Below are 17,362 nucleotides of genomic sequence, written 5' to 3'. Positions count from 1 at the left end.
TGAAAAAGTGGGGAATAGCACACTTCCAGGGGTTAGACACTGTTCATATCTGTGAGGAAGTGGCTTCATATCTCAAGGTCTTTTTTTAACAAACTTTCTTTAAAGAGAAACAAAACCAATACATATTTTAATCACATTTTTTTTTTTGAAAGACAAGTAGAGAAGAAGCCCACTTTTTATATATTTACTTAGTGGATAATACATTCATACAGGATGTTGTAGTTCTGAGGTCAGTTTTTGCTTCTGTATGAGGGGCATTTAAAACCACATCTACTGCAAACCTAATGCTGATACTGTTTTAGCTTTTGTACTATAATTAATGATTTATTGACTGTAAGAGGTAAAATGACTTTCTAGCTTAGTGGTTAACAGACTTGCTTGGAAGAGTTCTGGACATAAAATAACTTTTTATCCCTTGCCTGTAAAAGGAATAATAATCCTTGAGGCAAAAGAATGAGCCCCATGACTCCTCCTAATCTGTTAAGTTTTATACTGCTCTTTCTTTCTCCACTGGTCTTTTGAATATTGAATGATCTTATGTAAGACAGAAATGCTTCAATAGAAGGGATTAAAAACATTCCCCAATTCTATTAACTTTGAATTTTCAATAATTTGATGGTTAAGACAATAAGCTTCAGGGCTAAAGCGTAGATTTAAATTCTTGCAGGATTCAGACGGTTAAGTGTATTACGCACTGGAGAAAAAATAGGGAAGCCATCTCTTCCTCTGGCTGTTGTGGTATTTTGTGTGAAGCCAAATCCAATAGGCATGCTGTAACATCACCTATCAGATTAAGCACTGAAGGCAAAATAGATGAAGGAATTCCTCATCTATTTGTTCACCGCAGTAGGTCTGAGTACTGAACTTAGCATTTTTGCTGCTGTTGAGCCTGAAGTGCTTCTAGGCATGCACGAAAGCAGAACTTTGGGCAGGTTGAAAAGTCTGAAATAAGAAGCATTACTGGCTGCACTACTGGCTTTAGGTGTTAAGGAATTAGATATAATTTGATGGCAGCTGAGTGGGGTGAAGACTAGCATTTAGGCTTTTTGACTTGGGATCTGATAATTGCTAGATATGTATAGCAAGAAAAAATAAAAGTCAGGGCCTTGCTTTTATTGAACTGAAGAAAATAACACAAAAGTCACACTGTTAAATTAATGTCAGGTGCTGTTCAGTAAGGTAATTTGTCATTTCTTTGTTTTAATGACATTAGTTCGGCAGGTTTTTCAAGCTAAGAAATTAATATACACACTGAAGCTGCTGAAAATAACAGAGTCAATGAGAACCAAGGAGCTCTACATACGCTATGTTCTCGCAAGGTGTATAACGTTAATATTGCTGACAAACATACCTACCAATACATAATGAAATACATGGAAATACTGTCTACTAGACCAATGTGGCTCGTGCAAATTTAATACACAGCATAAAAAGACCTTGACAAATCCTAAAGATTAACTTTTATTTTCTTACTTTGCTGTCAATATTAAGCATCTTCATTTTTTGTGTAAACACCTACAAACAAGTTGTGGAGGCAGAGTAAATCATGCTGAGATCAGTCTGAAGTGCTGGAGGTTACACACTCTTCCCATACCAGAATAGCTAACTGCACTACCTCTCTTCCCTGCAGAAGCTAATCAATAGTGAAACATGGGTGAAAGGTACTTTCAAGACAGATCTGTTGTAAGAGGTGCAAGCTGTTTGTCACTGAACAGGAATAATGTTATAGATGTAGAACTTGCATGTATATGTCAAAATAATAGTGTGTAAATGAACATTGTTCTTGATTAAGAAATTTACTACTTTAAAATAGACTGTTGATTTGAAAATGCAAGTGAAATAATCTTCAGAGAAGTTCCAGATATCAAAGAGTTTTCCTTTCTAACAAGGAAAGACAAGCTCAGAGATTGTTGGTTATTTTAGTATTTAGGTGTTCTTCTTTTTCCATGGAAAACATTGAAAAGACTTATTGTATATGCCATATTTCTTTCATTTTCTTTCTCCTTCAGTCTCTTAACTCCATGGCTCTCAGTCAATGTCTCTGCCTATTCTTTTGAGTGACTGGGAATTCTGGTTACTCACTAACAGGTTTTCAGCTGCTGGGCTGAACAAAATTAACAAAGAATTATAGCAATAAACCATGCAAAATGTAGCAGCAAAATCATATGAGACAAAGCCTCAAAACCTCAAGTTAGAGGTGACAAATATCTTTCATATGAAATCACTCATAAAAACATAAAGCAATCAAGGCATGTTTATTTTCTTCTTATTTTAGGGTCTAAAAAGTCTGTGTAACTTAAAAATTCTATATAGTTATTTAAGGGATATGTTGCACTGAAGATTGTCAAAATAATAGATCGGTTTCACACAGTCTGAGTAGAAGTTTGAATTTAGATTAGAGGGATGAGTGCTTTACACAGTAGCTTCTCTGAAATTCTATACTGTATGTATAGACAGAACCCAGGTTATCATATTCCCTATGTATTTGAAATTCTGAAGACTGTTTTGATAAACTGCATACTTCATTTCAGGTATGTAGAAAATATGAAAGCAAAGTGATACTGACGTTGTTAAAAAACTTCTGTTTCTGAAAAACATATAAACAAAACCCTGGGGTTATTTCTCCTGGGAAAGGATCTCAGAACTAGTTAAATAATAGATGTATGTGAAACTAGGTGATTTTGTTGAGGTCACTAGCACAGTAACCAAAAAAATGTAATTTATAGTATACTGTATCTATTCAACACTCACAAATAATAGATTTTAATTTCTTCACTTACATTCATAAATCAGGAATAAAATTTTTGTCATCCATATTAACTTCCTGTGGGAGGAAAATAAATCATAGAATCATAGCATCATTAAGGTTGGAAAAGACCTCCACGATCATCTGGTCCAATCATTCCCCTAACACCAATATCACCCACTAAACCATGCCCGTAACCCATGCCATCCAACCTTTTCTTAAACACCCCCAGAAACCCAGGAACCCCAGGAACTCCACTACCTCTCTGGGCTTCCTGACTACTTCCAATGCCTGACTACTCTTTCTGAGAAGAAATTTCTCGTAACCTGACACCTGAACCTCCCCTGGTACAAATTGAGGCCATTCCCTCTAGTCTTATCACTAGTTATCTGCAAGAAGAGGCCAACCCCCAGCTCCCCACACCATCCTTTCAGGTAGTTGTAAAGAGCAATAATGTCTTCCCTGAGCCTCCTCTTCTACAGACTAAACAACCCCAGTTCCCTCAGCTGCTCCTCATAAGCCGAGTGGTTGTTCCAGACCCTTCACCAGATCTGTAGCCCTTCTCTGGACATGCTTCATGACTTCAATATCTTTCTTGTAGTGAGAGACCCAAAAATGGACACAGTACTTAAGGTGTGGCCTCACCAGAGCAGAGTACAGGGGATGATAACCTCCCTGGTCCTGCTGTCTACACTATTCCTGATACTAGCCAGGATGCCGTTAGCCTTCTTGGCCAACACTGACAACTTATGTTCAGGCAATCATTGACCAACACCCCCAGATCCTTTTCCTCTGCACAGCTTTTGAGCCACTCTGCCCTAAGCCTGTAACATTGCATGGGTCTGTTGTGGCCAAAGTGCAGGACCCGTAACTTAGCCATGTTGAACCTCATCCCATTGGCCTCTGTCCATTGATCCAACTTGTCCAGGTCCCTCTGCAGGGCCTTCCTACGCTCTGGCAGATCAACACTTCCCCCCAGCTTGGTGTCATCTGCATGCTTACTCAAGGTGCACTCAATTCGCTCATCCAAATCATTAATAAAGATAATTAAGAGCATAAAAAACCTCTATTGAGATTTTTCCTTAAAAATCATAAATACAGTGAAAACACCAAAATGGCATTTGATGTTTATGATGGACAAACAGTACTTACTTTTACAGAATATATACTGTTACACTGAAAAGATTTAAGCATAAACTTTGCTGTAACAAGAAGGCATGAAGTAATGATCAGAACATTTTTGTTTTTGCTGCCTAGTCATGAGGTTTTCTTATGTGGAAATGAAATGCAGGTCTTTTTATCTTTAATTTAATTGCACATTCTCAGATCAAGAAAAAGATTTGATATTGAAATATTTTATACATCATAAGCAGCTGCTGTTGAAACAAAAAATCAGGTAGTGTCATTGAATATGATCATTAACTTTGAGAGAACTAGCTTCGGGAAAGGGAAACTTTACTGGGTTTTGAGTAACAAATTCCATTGCCAAGTTGTCAAAAATATTTTCTAGCACCCTTGAAAAAATTTACTTCTACTTGTACTGTCTATCAAACAAGAACCCAAATTATTTTCACTGAAATAGCAACTCTTTTAGGTGGCTATCACTGTATTATTTTACCGATATGTATTTTCCTGCGTCTATGTTGTGGTCTGAATACCATAAGGAAGAGCCAGTTACTCCCCTGCTTTGTAAACGATAAGCATCTGAGAACTGCTGCTGGACACAGATGTTGCCAAAGATAACATACCTTCAAAAACATTGCAAATTGAACATTCATTTCAACTGAATTATCCTCTTGGGGTAAGCTAGATTGAAAATACTTTGTCTTGGAACATGAACTTCCTTGGGCCCAGATAGTGTGTGTGGACCTGTTAGGGAGACGCTCTGGGTACCAGAGGTGCTGCAGAAGTGTAGTCAACAGAAAGGTGATGTTGAGGTCCAGTGTTATTACCAAATTGTCCAACAGGAACTTAAAGTTTTAAATACAAATATAAATGCAGTTAACCATAAACAAATTAAAATACTGTTTTTAGTACTTGACATGTGATCAAAAATAAACGCATATTCTCAGGTTTAAAGAAAATGAATAGTTTATTTTTTATTTTTTTAAACTATGACTATTTTGGTTTGACGCCTTTTTTTTTTTTTTTTTTTTCCTATATTAGGGTATTGCATATCAGAATAAGCAAGTATTTTTGTCTGTCTGCTTATACATATGTCCGCCCTATATTTTAAAAAACAATGTGATTATGAATATCAAACCATAAGGAAATCCACTTAAAAGAAAATGATGAGGTATTGATCTTTGTAAGCTCCTTTACATTGTTACATAATTGAAACTAAAAATGGAAGCACCAGAATGATGTTACTGGCAAAGTAGCATAACTTTCCTTCCTTTCCATAACTCTGTTACGACAGAGCAGATACAGTTTGTTTTTTCAGTCCCTAAAATATATAATAGATTTTCTTAATTTTCATATGGGGGCTGCAAGAACAGACCTAACTCATGAGAAAATTTCCTACTTTCTATTATACATATATTATAGCAGCATAATAGATGCCTTTGTCCTCCACTATTTTGCAAAAAGGCTAGTGAAGGTGATACAAGATCCATCAAAGTACACCAGAGAAAACTATTGTATCAGCAAATGTTTCAGAGCCTGTTCTGCTTACTTTAGTTGAATTTCTACAATTATGAAACTTGATTTAAAAGCTTGTACTTTGTGTAACTGAATGAGTTCTTTGCCTTCTCCCACATCTTTGTTCCCATCCCATTTCCCAGAAGTCCCAATTAATTTCTGCATTATTCTTCCTTTTTATTTCTAAAAACTGTCTGGAATAGAGATCAGACAGATCTGGAATACATAACAGTTGAAAATGTGGCATGATTTTGGGCAAGACATTCTCTTTTCCATAGAAACTTAACTTAATTATTGTTGAATAACAGAAAGTTGTAAGTTGTTCATTGTTTGAATATCTGAAAAAAAAACAATATTGTGATAGTTGTATTAACCAATATTTCATAAGGATATGAAAAAATATGAAACAAGTTATTTAAAATTCTTTCACCATTAGTGATTCCTTACTCTGCTCTGGTGAGGCCACACCTCGAGTACTGTGTTCAGTTTTGGGCCCCTCGCTACAAGAAGGACATCGAGGTGCTTGAGCAAGTCCAGAGAAGGGCAATGAAGTTGGTGAGGGGTTTGGAGAACAAGTCTTATGAGGAATGGCTGGGGGAGCTGGGATTGTTCAGGCTGGAAAAGAGAAGGCTCATGGGTGACCTTATCGCACTCTACAGGTACATTAAAGGAGGCTGTAGCGAGGTGGGGGTTGGTCTATTCTCCCATGTGCCTGGTGACAGGATGAGGGGGAATGGGCAAAGTTGCACCAGGGGAGGTTTAGGTTGGATATTAGGAAGAACTTCTTTACTGAAAGGGTTGTTAAGTATTGGAATAGGCTGCCCAGGGAAGTGGTTGAGCCACTATCCCTGGAGGTCTTTAAGAGACGTTTAGATGTTGAACTTAGTGATATGGTTTAGTGTAGGACTTGTTAGTGTTAGGTCAGAGGTTGGACTAGGTGATCTTGGAGGTCTCTTCCAACCCAGATGATTCTGTGATTCTGTGAGGTAGCAGATACACATTTTAATATTTATTGAAGTTATAAAAATACCATATTTATTTCTAAATATTTGCACTTACTTTTGTATTTGAAAATAAATGTTTCCCTTTTCAAGTAACTTTTAAGATTTTATAAATACATTAATAATTGTTTCTTTCCTGTTTCATAATACTCATGGCAAGCTGATGGGAAATTGTAAGGGTGAGAAAAAAATATTAGGCTGTTCTTATAACATTACTATTAATTAAAATTCACAAAATTAAAATAAGTTTTACCAACTTGTGGGTAAATATGTTGCTCCTCCCACTGTGTAGGGGTTTTGTTTCAGCAAGATGGTTGTCAGACCTTCTGCTGTTAACTAGCCAAGTGGCTTCTGGTAGATTTATGTCCCAGTGTTTCCATGTCCCAGCACCCAGTGCTCGTAACACTCTTTAACAGTACACTGTACCTCTCAACCTTCCCAGAGACTTGTGGGTGATAGCGGATGTCATACACCCTCTCAGTGCCATGCTCTTGGCCCAAATCAATTGGTTTTTCCTTCAGAAAGATGGAGAAATTTTTGGCATACTTTGAATTTAAGTCCTCGAAAAGAAGGAATAGAGAAGTGTTCTTCCTTACTTTTTACTGACTTATTTCTGCAGCATAGAATGTGACCAGATTTTCTTACTAGGATTTCATACATGCGAACACTCATATGTGTAAATTGAGTGAATATGAAAGTGAAGAGACAGTCTCTATAGTGTAATATATTTTCCTGGCTTATATTCATTAAGGATGTAGCAAGTAGGTAAAAGAAGTTTTGAATTAAGTTCTTCTACTTGATATCTCACCTTCAAATTGCTTGTATGAACAAAGTCTTTTCATCACACTGCTATTTTACTTGAGTACACTAACACTCCACCTACCGCCTTAGAATACAGTTAATTGCAAGATAACATGTTAAACTTTCAGTCCATATCTGTTGAAAGACTGACCTGTTTTGGGAAATGAAACAACACAAAATAAAGAAATAACTGCAGGGTTTTTCTGCTCTTCAGAGGCTGTTGGCTGAAAGAATAGGGGCCTAGAGGGACTGTATGCTAAAGAAAAATGCAAAAGAACAGTATGCTTTATGATAAGAAGGTGCTAGGAAGATAGGTAGGTGCATCAGCTCATCAGTCAGCTGCTTAGGCCACACAGAGAGGGAACAAAGATTTCTCCCATTTTATTTTATGTATTTAAGTGGAATATCTAGGATACTTTCAGAGACACCTTCAGTTTTCTATTTATCCTCCAATATTTGCATAACCATAGAAATAAATTCTGAGACAAGAAGTTAGTGTGTTTTTGCAAGAAAAGCAAGACTAGAATATAATATGTGTCCTATCAGCTCATCAAAAGGAAAAGAATGAGGACCAGTGGGATTTTTGACTATTCCTCAAATACTGCTAAGAGGCATATCCTGATGGAGCAAGATAAACTTACATCCCTTGTATGCCTATTTGACAAATCCGTGTTTATTGCCCTTAACTAAAAGCAACCTAGTACTGGAACAGATGATGTTGATGATGATTATATTTATATTTATATTTATATATTTTTATGGTCAAAGTAGCTCTTACATTGATACTCCTGCAATGGTGGGCTGAATAAAGATCTACATATAGCTCCAGAAATGTGACAGACACCTTCTGGTATATCTGTAGCCACTATCGGTCTACTTAATCTTGTTATGCTACTTACTTGTCACTGATATAATTCTGGCTAGTAAGAATCTGTAGCAGCTGACAAGTTTCATGCAGAAAAAAATGTATAATTGCCTGTATAAATAATCTAGATCGTATCTCTAAATTGTTCTTTTTGTGATATTTGTTATACAAATATAGAAGAACCTTTCAGTTGCCTGGTAAACACAGGAGTGTTCCAGTGACCTGTGCTGATACATATTAATGATGAGATAGAAAACCAGATGAAATAACAGATTTCCAGATCACAGGATATGTGCCTTACACACAACTACACAGGTTAGTACGAAAGTGCTTCTCCTGAGCAGAAGCAGAACTTATGTTTTAAAAAGAAGCAAAATCAGATGTCCCAAGAGTCACCTAGATATGAGTTTTAAAAATAATTGGTTCAGAGGGAAAATACTGTCAAAAGAAATATTATAATGAAAAATTCAAATAGATACAATACATAATGTACAGAAAACTGGGCTGACTGGTACTACCGAATCTTGCCTGAGGCTTTCAAAGCCAGAGGGAAAAACCTGCCATACATAAGCTGTTCCTTCAACAGTGAAGAGAAGGAGATGGCAAAGGAAAACAAAAACAACAAAAAAAGGGAAAATAAAAGAACTATGGCAGTTTAGGATTGCTGGGATTTATTTCTTGATTTACCAAAGTTTAATAAATATTTATTTTTAGAAATGTGATAACTAAACCACGTTCATCAATTGCACAAAAATTAAAGAAGAAAGCTTAAAATTAATTAAAGATCTGCCTTTAGCCTTCTATGACACTCATATAAAAATGAGTGGATACTATTTAAGATATTACAGTGCTAGCACACAGAAACTCCATTAAAGAACAAGCTTTCATGTTATTAGGTGCAGATAATATTATTGGGCTAGAGAGAAGGAGAATCTGTACCCCAGGGTGTTTAAAATGTATGTTTAGTGGGGCTAGCTCAAAACAGCATTTATATCTTGCAAAACAGAGACTTGGCTCAATGAATGTAGGTATGTAAGCTACTAGAGTAGTAGCTGTTGGCAAAGGTTTCAGACGTTTTGGTGTATTGGATTTCTTGGATTTTAGGGATATGATAGAAATTTTATACAGAGCTTTATGTTATTTGGGGCAGTTATTACTTGGATCTCCAGTCTTGAGAAGCCCCAGGTATGCTTTATATAATCTAAACAAGGGACGGAGAGGGTGTTTTCAGATATTAAATGATCACTACAAATATTTTTAATAATCATTATATATTTGGGCTGAATATAACTATCCTTATGTCTGGAAATAATTGCCATTATATTTCCTGCAGTATCTAAGCCTTTCTTCCAGCCCAGCTTTCTATTCTCTCCTACTCCAACCTCAGCACCTTCTTTTCCAGATACACAACAAGGTATTCACCACTTCTTTACTTTTTTATTTAAAAGTGCTGACTAGTTTTGATAGAAAAAGACAAAAGGATTTTTTCCCATCTGGGAGATTCAATATATATATATATTTTTAATTAATTAATTAATTAATTTATTTTTTTCTCCATGAGCTGCCTTCACTTGATCTTGAATTGGACTATGGTCTGTGAGTGATCTTTATAGCACTTTACGTCACTAGTCATTTTCTGATACTTTTAAGCATTCTTCACATGCAGAGCTAGAATTTACTGAGTTAATAATTATCATAGAGATATTTTCAAGATTATTCTCCACACTGGTGAAGATAAGGAGCATAAAATTAATTTGTGAGGCCTCCATCATGAGACCTCCATTACAGTTTCAAGCAAAACTTCTGGGAGATGACTAAGATGATCATCAGAGGAATGATAAAGAGAATAAAGGATGCATATCTAATGCATGTAAAATATTCCATATATGTTAATACAAAGGTGATGACAAACAGGTATGAAAGGCCAACACAGTCCCTACAAGAAAATGAAAAAAAGGAAAAACAAAGAGAGAACTTCTCTAGCAATATCTCAATATCTTCCCTGCTTGTAGGTGTTGCACACATAGAAGCTACTACCTGAACAACAGCAAGCCCTCTTTTCCCTTTGGATGAGAGAAAACAGCTTTTTTGATTCTTACTATATTCACCACATTTCACCTCATTTAGGAACTTCAGACTCAGCCATTTCATTTGAAGTATTATCTTCATTACAGAACAGAGTTACTCAAATAAGAATTTTAAAGAGCAGTTCTCAAGAACCTTGAGAAGGTTGTGGGGGTATGTTGTGCTCTTTCATTTCTGTGTGGACTTCCCGGGGACAGATGCATTAGTCTAGAAGACTTGGAAAACTTAGGTAGGTAGAATGTAGAGGTATAAAGAAAGCAGCATACAAAGCCTCATGTGAAATGTATCTCATGTCCTCCATAATTGTTACTGAAAACTTGGGATGAGTTTTGTTGTTTACACAAGCAGTGTTAAAATATGGCAATTACTGCCTGACTGGTATTCTTCTCCTGTGTGGGGATATCTTAATCACCCTGGTACAGGAAAAACATTGAGGATTCTCCTTCAGGAAACTCAGGCCCTGCCAAACCTGTTTCTGCTGCATTTGAGGGTAAGTGTCTCACATTATCATGGTGTTCACAGGGTGATCCATGCTGCTTAAAGTCACACTGGCAGCCAGCTTTTCTGTCTTATTTGGAAACTGTTCTGGAAGGAGATTGTGGATTTGTGTCTTCTTGATTGTGTAAGGCAAGATGTGTTTGGTCAGAGGTATCAGTAAATTTGTGACTTTTCTAAAAAGACAAAAACATGTTTTCATAAAACCTTCATCCAAGACCACAGGCAGCTTTGAGCTGTTTCTTGACTAGGTTTTCCAGAGTATCCCTATGCTGGGCCAGGAAAGCAACAGAATACTGAGCAAAAAATGCTGAAGTCTGGGGAGGAACAAAGGAGACTGATACTCTTGGCTCAGTCTAAATCCTGGGCTCTCTTTCAGGTGTTTGGTGTAGTATTTTTTGCTACATATAGCTGTGAATGATAGGAAGTTAGGTAGGTCTTCCGCAGAAGAGAACAACATGGGTTTATTAGGTGTTCAGGATGCAAGATGCATTGTGGGTAGGTCAAATTCCAGAAGAGTATTTGCCAGGTGTATTATACAATTGGTAAAATAAATGTGGCCAAGGGTACTTCAAGGTGGTCACAAATCAGATATATGTGGCTTAAGTGTTCTTGAAGCCTTGCTGTATTGATTCAATGGATCGAGCACTCCAGCCTTGGACACCCTCACTGAACAGGTTGTGAGAGTAATTTAATACACAGTTTCAGCTTCTGTACTTTCTAATCATTCTTCAGCCTGCAACCTATGCTGTGTACAACAACCCTTCAAAACCAAAACAAACAAACAAACAACAACAATGAACTAAATGCAGTATGCAGTGCTGTTTGTAACATGGCATACTCATTTTAAAAGCAGTGAGATATCAAGAAAAAAATGTGTTTAACTTATTTGTAGTGAGATGTTGAAATGGAAATTTCTCTTGCTTTGAATTAGACATTTCACAAGGGATTTTTTCTTGATTAATTAAGACAACTATAGTACTTTCACATAAATTATTCAGCAATTAAGGGGAAACTGTTACAAGGTGCAGTCATCCTGGCCTATTATTCAAGTGAATCTTTAAACAAAGATACAATGGTAGGTATACACACTGAATTTTGGATGGTGTGTTTCCTACTTAACTAGCTGACTGCATTCTGCAAATGCTATATATTTTTAATTTGCGTTTATTTATGTATATATGTATATTTCTGCTTCATTAGAAAATTCATTTATTTAAATTAAGTAGGCAGAAGTTTAGTAAACTGACTTCTCAGTCAATTACTTTTCTTGTTACTTTTTAGTCTTATATGCAATACTTTCTGTACATAACTTAATATACACCTACTTTTTAATTTCTGTCTAGCCCTCTTGCTTCTTTTTTTTTTTTTTCCAGACATTACTGTCATTGCTTCCTGATTCTTCAATGTTTGATGCCTGTACCATTCTATTCATTTCACAAATTTTTTTTAGTCTGAAGAACACAAACCATAACTTCATTACTTTAATGGAATTCTGCATTTTATAACTTTCTGGCCACAATGATACATGCTGTTGTAATTATTGTTATTTATTTACATATAGTAACTGCAGCTATCAATCTGCAGGTCAGGTAATATCCATCTCTTTAATAATGTTCTATTTCATTTCTCATCACTTGAAATGCAAGATCTTATTGAATTCTGGATCTATGAAATCCACTGTGCAAAGTAGCTTCCTAGCAACACCCATCTCTGTGATAATGATCTATTTAATTTCTCATTACTTGAAATGCAAGATCTTATTTTAGCTTTTAGAGATGCTCCTGATCCTTCTAAAGTACCAGGAGGAATAACTGATTCCCAGATATGCCAATGAAAATGTTTTTATTTATATTGTGTTCTTATTAAGTCACTCTCTAGAACAGGAAATTAGACATATAAAATATATTGCAGTGGACTTCAGTGAGGATTCACTGTGGTTTTCAAAGAATCATGGAATGATTTGGGTTGGAAGGGATCTTAATGATCATGTAGTTCCAACCCCCCTGCCATGGGCAGAGACACCTCTCACTATACCAGGTTGCTCAAAGCCCCAGCCATCTTGGCCTTGAACACCTCCAGGGATGGGGCATCCACACTTTTTCTGGGCAACACATGCCAGTGCATCACCACCCTCTGAGTGAAGAATTTCTTGCTTATATCTAATCTGAATCTACCCTCTTTTAGTTTAAAACCATTTCTCCTTGTCCTATCACTACAGTCACCAAAAAAGAATCAGCTTTTCTGTAGGCTTTCTTCCCAGTTTTTCTGTAGGCACTCTTTAGGTACTGGAAGGCCACTATAAGGTCTACCCAGAGCACTCTCTTCTCCAGGGTGAACAACCCCAACTCTCTTAGCCTCTCTTCATAGGAGAGGTGCTCCGTCCCTCTGATCATCCTCTTGGCATCCTCATTTTCTTCAATTTCATTAAATATCTATTCTCTATACAATTTGACATAAATAAAAATCACCATGCCATATTTGACCATTAGTTAGGTTGCATCTAATTCCACTTCTTTTAATACTGTTTTGTTAGTGTAAGGGAGACTAGCATTAGATTGTCTGTGGCAGATGTATTCATATTCTTTCCTTGCACTAGAGTTCTTATCTCACTCACTGCTTTGTGTATGAAAGGATGATCCTTTTGGCCTCAGGTCACAAGTGTGTTGTGTGTTATACCTTCACAAGGCTTCCCTTTGAGGCCAGAATCCTCACAACTTTTAAATTGCTTGTATTAATCTTTTAGTGCACTGTTAAAGTCAATCTGTCAGATCCGTGTTGTAGATGGTAAAATGTGGTTGCTAGAGGTTTGAACTTTGTCTCATAAACTAACTGAAAGAGTTTATCAATTATCTCACATAGTTACAATAAAATGAAATATAATGGATTTCAAATAAAACTACATCATTCGTGGAGATAGATGGCATGTATATACACAATGTGCTGATCAGATTGAGTTTTTATTTCATCAAAATCAAAAGAGTTTATGCATTAGCTGAGAGAAACTAGACTGATTCCCTGGAAAGTCACTTTCATTCTTAGAGGTAAAATATACTTTCATTTCACTAGCTACACTGTCTTTTTGGAAATCTTGTCTAGGCAGAATTTGAGAGCTTTGAACACCTCCTGGAGATTTCCATATATCTAGAGAAATGTCTTTAAGTGGACCGTGAGATACCTTGCATTGTAACGCACATCCATTTCAAGTACCTGTCAGCCGGGTGCAGTAAATTCCATGCCCTCTGGACATATGGGATCTAACTGACCATGTAGATCATGGATCAAGTATGTCCTTGGTGGGCTCGACATGCTTTGGAAGCTTCCAAACTGCTGCCCACAGGTTGTAACTGTGGTTTACACATGCACAGTAAATCCAGCTGATTCAAAACATACAGAAGTCTTAGCACATATTAGTGAACTGGGAGCCCTAATTTTTCTGTTGTGGTTTAACCCAGACGACAGCTAAGCACCACACAGCTGTTCGCTCACCCTCCCTCCTCCCTCTCTGGGATGGGGCAGAGAATCAGGAAAATGAAGCCTGTGGGTTGAGATAGAGACAGGTTATTAGGACAGAAAAAAAAAATAATAATAATGATAACAGTACTACTACTAATAAAGTGTACAAAACAAGTGATGCACAATGCAATTGCTCACCACCCGCTGACCGATGCCCAGCCTATCCCCGAGCAGCCGGCCCCCCCACCCCGGCCAGCCACCCCTATATATTGTTTAGCATGACGCCAGATGGTATGGAATACCCCTTTGGCCAGTTTGGGTCAGCTGTCCTGGGTCTGTCCCCTCCCAGCTCCTGCTGCACCCCTAGCCTGCTCGCTGGCAGGACAGAGCGAGAAGCTGAAAAGTCCTTGGCTTAGTGTAAGCACTGCTCTGCAACAATTAAAACATCAATGTGTTATCAACACTCTTCTCATCCTAAATCCAAAACATAGCACCCTACCAGCTACTAGAAGGAAAATTAACTCTATCCTACCTGAAACCAGGACAAGTGAGATCAAAGAAAATTTATCATTCATACCACCTTGCTTGAGAAGCAGCCCAAACTGAATCAGCTAAATAGGCAGAGCCATTCTCAAATACATAGTCTAGTCTCAATATTGTTGACAGGAATATAGATTTTAGACATCACTGGATTCTTTTGTGCAACAAAGTGACTTGAGGATAACTGAAGATGCATTAGTGCTTGGGTTTGGAATGACATACTAGATGTCTGGTCCTACAAAGCAGTGAACACTTGAACACTTTTGGTACAAATTCAACAGTACTAAACTTTTATTGCCCAGTTTTCTGTAAGGATGCTGCAGGGGCCAGGGGGCCCCCCATGGGGTCCTACAGGGGAGGGTCTGAAAATCCAGCCCACTCCCTCAGCCCCATCCAGGACCAGGGCAGCCAGAGACAGTGGGGCACCCCATGCCCCAGGTACTGGACAACTCGCTGGGGATAGGCAGGGCCTAGGCAAGCTGGGCATATGGGCCTGCAGGTGGGCCTGCCTTGGCTGAACCCATGGTCAGGCAGGGCAGGGCTGTGTGGAGCCAGCCACGATTTGGCCTCACTTTTGCTGGAGCTGGTGGCCGCAGGACTACTGTGGGGTCCTGGGTATGGGGGTAGGGAGTGGGTTGGCAAAGAGTGACCAAGGACAAGCAGGGCTGTGGGTGCCCTCAGGGCCCTGATATTTTCTGTGAAAGGTTTTTTCAAATCTCTTTTACAGTAAATTGTAATGTGCTGAGCAGCTTTATTCTTTGTGCTAATTTAATGTAATCACATATAGAAATAAACAAAATCACAGGAAAAGTATCATATTTAAAGATAAGCAAAACTGCTTATATGTTCATTTGAATGCTTGGAAGCTATTAATATTCTTTTTACTAAACAAAATATTTGAAATTTGGGCATTCATTGGTCACCTGGACATCACAACCATGGGAAATGTAGTATTAAGACTTTTAATATACAGTGCTAATGAGAAAAAATTAAAACTAAATTACAAAACTAGATTTTGATGGGAAATATAGCTTTACATTTTTGTCTTAATGTTGTATATGTAAATTTACCAAGTACTTTAATATAGTAGGTTAAATATAAATTTGAACAGTCTGTTGTTTTTCAATGGCTAAAGATTACTTAGGTAGCTACAGATTCCTTTTTCTCTTTTCTGATTTGGTATTAAAACAAATATATCCATATATCCCTTTTTATTTTATTTACTTCTTAGTCCTAAAAATGTATTTGATTTTTTTTTTTTAATTTTATTTTATTTTTTCACTCTGCTTTATATCTCTTTTTGTTTGTAAACTTAATTCTGTTGTGGAAGACACTAAAGCATTTGACAGAGAAACACAATAGTTTTTCTTCTTCTTGCTGCTTTATTTACAAGTTACCTTGAATCCAAGCATGTAAATCTAACCAGGACTTTGAAACCATCTTTAGGAAACCATGTTTTCTTCTGATTTCTCTTAACATAAAGGAGCTGAAATCTAACCTACTCAAAAACTAACTAACTAATCAACTAACGAACTAATAAATTCTCTTCCAAATTTTAACGCCTCCTTTTAAACCTAAACATTGGTGATTGCAAAGAATAAGGATTACTGTTCTAAATATAGGTGTCAATAAAAAGTATTATAGATTAATTTAAATTAAAAAGAAAATGAATGAAAACCCTGTTAGGGAAATATTCTCATGTTTCTACATCCTAGAAGTAAGCAATATGTGCAGTAGACACGATAAGTTGTAACATGAGGAAGCGCCAATATGATGGTATACTTCCACTGAATATCCAACAGCAATCACAGTATTTTGTGTGTCACTTAAAGAAATCAGTATTTCTTTGTAAATTCTTTCTGTAGTCATTAACAAGTGTTTCATTGCCTTTTGAAATCAAATGAACTGTGAGGATTTCACCAAATTCTTCAGTGATTTCTTCCACAGAAAGATAGTTTTCTGTCTTCTGTATAGATATTAGTGACATTCTTTTATTAATCTTGATAAAATATGTGGGTATCTGTCTGGCAAATTGAACTGCAAATCCAAATACATTTCAATTTCTGATATATACAAAGGAAAAGTAAATCGTAGAGAGTTCTGCTATTAGCCATCAACTAAGCAATTATGAAAATAACTCTTTACGTTATGGTGATTGTTTTATAAGTGTAAAATAGATATCATAAAAGCAGGTATTTGATTTAACAAGAAGATGATGATATTAGTTCCCATGAAGAAAGTTAACCAACTGTTTTTATAATTTTAATTTAATTGGGTGCACATCCTTTGAAAACTGAGGTATGATCCTCCACAGCTTTGTACCTTGTGTTGCTATTTTAATGGTTTGAAGTTATACAGAATAATCAGACCAACTGCATCTGTAATACCTTTAGTATGAATGCTCATGCATTTATTCTTAGTCCCGGTGGACTGGCAGAAGAAGTTACACAAAACAGTGAAACTCCCTGAATAAACTTGACATTCATTACAATGCTAGGAAAAAAAATCCCACTTCACTAATTGCAGCTAGCATCCTGTGTATAGTATGGATTTACTACTTCCCAGAAGATGTTCTATAAGGATATTCATAAATATAAATAATGAATACCAGATTGCATAGGTAATATTTTACTCACACCAATTTAAAGCCAATATATCATTAGCTGAGTGAAAAACTATTTTTACAGTGCTAAAATAGATGGATGAAAGACCTGTGGAGACATAACCTGTAAT

At 36.7% G+C, this 17,362-nt stretch overlaps 1 protein-coding gene across 11 annotated transcripts in view; it reads left to right on the top strand.

Moving 5' to 3' along the window:
* GRIK2 (glutamate ionotropic receptor kainate type subunit 2) overlaps nt 1–17,362 on the top strand; it is a 407,268-nt gene that overhangs the window by 27,298 nt on the left and 362,608 nt on the right. The window lies entirely within an intron of this gene.

This window comes from Anser brachyrhynchus (genome assembly GCF_964034855.1).
Source record: "Anser brachyrhynchus genome assembly, chromosome: 3".
NCBI lineage: Eukaryota > Metazoa > Chordata > Aves > Anseriformes > Anatidae > Anser > Anser brachyrhynchus.
The sequence above is the reverse complement of the archived record's forward strand: the minus strand, read 5'-3'. Positions and strand labels throughout refer to the sequence as shown.